Below are 5,604 nucleotides of genomic sequence, written 5' to 3'. Positions count from 1 at the left end.
AAAAAAATAAAAAAAAAAAAAAAAAAAAAAAAAAAAAAAAAAGTGAATGTTTTGCTTTTGAGCTCTGGAAAAAGACCACAATTGGTCTTTNAAGGAAGAAATAAAACATTTTTATTTGTAGCGAATATACTGTGTATATGTGTGTGTAAAACTGATATCACTTATAAGTTACCCAATAACCCCCCAGCTCACTAATAGTTTACAAACTATTAGGATACATAAATTATCAGAGTTGTTGGATAACGGCTCAAAATATAATCTCATTGTGTAACATCAATCATATTTCTGTAGGTTAGCAGTAAACAATGGGAAAAATATTTAAAAGCTAAAACCATTTATAACAGCATCCAAAAATAAAATAGTAATGAATGTGATCAAATGTGAAAAACTTTCTGCCCAATCCTGGTTCCTTTCCCTCTCTTGCACTGAGGTTAGTCTGTAATAAATCCCCAGGTCACTATTCTTGATTTCAGAATCTGCTTCCTGAGAAACCAAGTGTGCACGTGTTGCTGACGAAATAAAAGAAAACCTTAATAGTGAAGAGGTAACCATGTACTTGGATTGGAACACTCTATATATTCGTGGGATGGAAAGTCTCCCAAATTTACCTATAGTGTCAATACAATCCCTAAATGTTTTATATATATATATATATGAATATAATATATATATGAATATAATATATATATATTTTAGAATGTGACATGCTAATTCTAAAACTAACACAAAATGCATAAGATTTAGAATAGCCAAGACAACATTGGAAGGAAGAATGTTTGGAGAAATTACAGCATCAAATACCAATACTTATTTTAATGCCATGGTAGTAAAACAGAATGATTTAATCAGGATAGATATACATCCACAGGACCAGAAGAAGAATCCAAAAGAAAAAAAAAAAAGGCTTATGTGCATACAATTGACTTACTTATATATAAAAATAGTTGTCCCTTCCTTAGAGGTAGAAAATGGTTGTCCTTTCACTAAATGGAGCTGAACCAATTGAATATCACGGGGGAAATAAATGAAATTTCCTATCTACGCTATATCATACATAAATATTAATTCAAAATGGATCATAGAACTAAATCTGAAAGTTCAAAATACAAAGCTTCTAGTTAAAACATAAGTGAATATCTTTATGGCTTTACAACAGTCAAAAGACTTCTCAAACAGGATGAAATTTTTTTAAAATTTATTTCTAGGAGAGAGAGAGCGTGAGCAGGGGAGGGTCAGAGAGAGAGGGAGTCACAGACTGAAAAAGGCTCCAGGCTCTGAGCTGGCAGTCAGCACAGAGCCCGATGCGGGGCTCGAACCCACGAACCGCGAGATCATGACCTAAGCGAAAGTCGGACGCTTAACCGACTAAGCTACCCAGACGCCCCTCAAACAGGATGAAATTAACACTAACAATAAAAAGAAAGAAACATTAGACTTCAATAAAAAATAAAAATAATGCTAAAAAAAGTGAAGGCGTAATTTACCCTTGCAAAGACATATGCTGGGTTGAATTAATACATGTCCAAATTTATACAGGATTTATAGTCAGGATAGAATATCAAATCAGTAATTAACAAAAAGCACCTCTAATTAAAAAGTGGACTTGGGTGCCGGGTTGGCTCAGTCTGTTAAACATCTGACTTCTGTTCAGATCATGATCTCAACAGCTCATGAGCTCAAGCCCCTACATCAGGCTTTGTGCTGACAGCTCAGAGCCTGAAGCCTGCTTCATATTCTGTGTCTCCCTCCCTCTCTACCCCTTCCTTACTCACATTCTGTCTCTCTTTGTCTCTCTCTCAAAAATAAATAAACATTAAAAATATTTTTAATGGGCAGAAATGGGGCACCTGGGTGGCTCAGTAGGTTAAACATCTGACTCTGGATTTCTGCTCAGGTCCTGATCTCATGTTTCATGGGATTGAGCCCCAGTTGGGATCTGCACTGACAGTATGGAACTTGCTTGGGATTCATTCTCTCCCTGTCTCTCTGCCTCTCCCCTGCTCATGCTCTCTCTGTCTATAAAAATAAATAAACATTTTTTTAAATGGGCAGAAAGACTTCAACAGTCACTTCCTGAAAGTGACTGAAAGAAGACATTCAAATGGTCATGAAAACATAGGGGGAAAAAGGTGCTCAACATCATTATTCATCAGAAAAAAAAATTGGAAATAAAAAATACAATGAGGTATGCCTACCAAAATGGCTGACATTGAAGGCTCAGCACTAAATATCAACAAAATGTACAATATGCTGGTTGTTCTGTGGTCAAATTAGTATCAAAATTCCCGTCTGGGAAATGCATTTCCCAGAATCCCTTTTCCTGTTTAGGTCATTGTCAGAGCTGGCCAATGAGAGGAACTCAAGGGATAACTGGAAGATAAAACTGAGGCAGAGATCGTTAATCTCAAAAAAATGTTGAAGTCAAACAGAATGGCAGGTGGGTGCTGAAGTGTCCGGTAAGCCCCAGATCATCATCTATCTCCTCCTTCTCCACACCCAATCACTTCATCTGTCTCAATTCTCACTCTGCCAACCCATAGTACCTCAAGGTCTATTAATAGGTATGTGGCTTAAGTCCCACAAAGCAGCTTCTGTAGACACAGTGATTCCTGAGAGACAGTGGCCTTTGTGGAGAAACCATTTTCCATAGAGACAATTACTTCCTCAAAGGTAGCATCTCCCCAATAGGCAGTGGCTTCCACAAAGAAGTAGCTTCCATAGACTTCTAAAATTTCCATTTTATAGTCCCAATCTGGAAACCAGATGGACTTGACCACTTGGACTTTTATCCCTTCCAGTCTGTGTTAGACTGAAAAATAGCAAACCCAGGAGACTAGGACCTAATCCCTAGAACCTGCAAATGTTAGTTTGTAAGAGGGGAAAAAAAAGGATCGATGGAGATGTGATTCAGATAAAGATCTTGGCACGTGGTGATTATCCTGGATTATGTAGGTAGGCCCTAAATCTAATCACATCATTTGAGAGCTTCCATCAGTTGAGATTATATTATTCCCAACTCTCTGCTTCTTCCTTTTGTGAATATTATACATCCCCTCCTTTGCTGTGTTTACTTAGGAGGAGTACATTTTCTCAGTTCATTGTGATTTGGCCAAAGAACTGTGAACAGATGTAGTATATGCCACTTCAATCAGAAATTGTATATGGTCTTGCATATTTTGCTTCACTTTATTGCTTATACCTTTGCCATGTAGAAGTGACAATATCTTTGAACGACACATTGACAAGTATGGACATAATAAATATACACAGGATATTCTATCCCAAAATAACAGAATACCTATTCTTCTCAAGTGCACATGGAACATTCTCCAAAATAGATCACATGTTAGGCCATAAAACACACCTCAATATATTTAAGAAGACTGAAATCACACCATGCATCTTGTTTGACAACAACAGTATGAAACTAGAAATAAATCACAAGAACAAAACTAGAAAAAACCCCACAAACACATGGAAACTAAACAACATGCTATTAAACAGCCAATGGGTCAATGAAGCAATCAAAGAAGAAAAAAAATATATGGAGACAAGTGAAAATGAAAACACAATGGTCCAAAATTTCTGGAACATGATGAAAGCAGTTCTAAGAAAGAAGTATATACAGGTACACCTCAGGAAACAAGAAAAAAATCAAATATACAATCTAACTTTACTCCTAAAAGAACCATCAGAAGAACAAATAAAGCCCCAGGTAAGTAGAAGGAAGAAAATAATAAAGATCAGAGCAGAAATAAATAATGTAGAAACTAAAAAATAAATCAATGAAACCATGAGCTGGTTCTTTGAAAAGATAAACTGTCACAGGCTTTGAGTCTGGATTTCTCTCTTGTCCAACAAGAGAGCAGACACAGAAATGAAAATGAGAGAGGCTAATGTCTGTGGGGAGGCAAGAGCCCTGAGCAAGGGTCCTTTCTCCATGTTTTTTATAATCTTGAAAGCTTACAGATGCGTTGAACTTGCAGAAGAAAATAATTAGATAGTAACCATTAACTTATTTGTGTAAGAAGCAAAGAGTTTGGGGGGCAAGTGGCATATAAAGTTGTGATCAAAGCAATTTACAACTGCACCAAAAAGAATAAAATGATATACCGGCACCAGATGGAAAGTGTTTTTCTGTAGGTGATACAACTAACTGGCTGTTAACGTCTAAAGTTTAAGATTGATGGAGCATGAAGCTTTAAGGATAACAAGTTACTCTTCTCGCTAGCTAACCTTGGGCAGTTTCCCCTATAGTGGCTTTTGGCCCTAAGCCTTGGTAACCCATTTGTTAAGAGAATTCTTAAACTTATTTCCCACAATAAACAAAATTTACAAACCCTTAGTCAGACTCATCAGGAAAAAAAGAGAAAGGACCCAAATTAAAAAAATCAGAAACAAGAGAGAAGTAACAACTGACACCACAGAAATACAAAGGATTATAAGAAATATTATGAAAAATTATATGCAAAGTGAACAATCTAGAAAAAAGGGATACATTCTTTAAAAACATAACATCTTCTAAAATTGAATGGGAAAGAAATAGAAAATCTGAACAGACTGGTTACAAATAACAAAATGGAATTGGTAATAAAAAACTACCAAAAAATAAAAGTTCAGGGCCAGATTGGATCCACAAATGAATTCTACCAGACATTTAAAGAAGAATTAGCACCTATTCTCCTCAAGCTATTCCAAAAAATAGAAGCAGAAGGAAAGCTTCCAAATATATTCTACAAGGCCAGCATTATTCTGATACCAAAACCAGACAGACACTGGAAAACAAACAACAAAACACCACAGGCCAATATCCCTGGTAAGCATAGATGCAAAAATCCTCAACAAAATATTAGCAAACCACTTACAATAGTCCATGAAAAAGATTATTCACCATAATCAGATGAGATTTATTCCCAAGATTCAGGGATGGTTCAACATTCGCAAATCAATCAATATCATACATGGCATCAATAAAACAAAGGCTAAAAATCATATGATCATATCAATAAATGTGGAAAAAAATAATTTGACAAGATTCAACATCTATTCATGATAAAAACTCTCAACAATCTAGATTTAAAGGAAACATGCCTCAACATAATAAAAACATAAAACATAAAAAAAACATAATAATGAATAATAATTCATTTCATATATGAAAAACCCAGAGCTAACATCATCCTCAATGGCTGAAAACTGAGAGCTTTCTCTCTAAGCCTAGGAACAAAGATGTACAATCTTAACACCTTTATTCAACATAATACTGATATCCTAGCCTCAGCAATCAGGCAAGAAAAAGAAATAAGAAGCATCCATATTGGTTAAGAAGTTTAACTATCATTATTTGTAGATGACATGATACTATACATAGAAAATCCTAAAAATTCCACCAAAAAAACTACTAGAACTAATAAATAAATTTGGTAAAGTGGTAGGATACAAAGCTGATATCCTGAAATTGGTAGCATCCCTATACATTAACAACAAAGTCCCAGAAAGAGAAATTAAAAACACATAAGACCTCCATTTACAATTGCACCAAAAAGAATAAAATATGTAGGAATAAACTTAAATAAAGAGGGGAAAGACCTGTACTCTGAAAAC

This window comes from Crocuta crocuta, unplaced genomic scaffold (assembly GCF_008692635.1).
Source record: "Crocuta crocuta isolate KB4526 unplaced genomic scaffold, BGI_CrCroc_1.0 scaffold574, whole genome shotgun sequence".
Classification (NCBI taxonomy): Eukaryota; Metazoa; Chordata; class Mammalia; order Carnivora; family Hyaenidae; genus Crocuta; species Crocuta crocuta.
Note: the sequence above shows the minus strand (reverse complement) of the source record.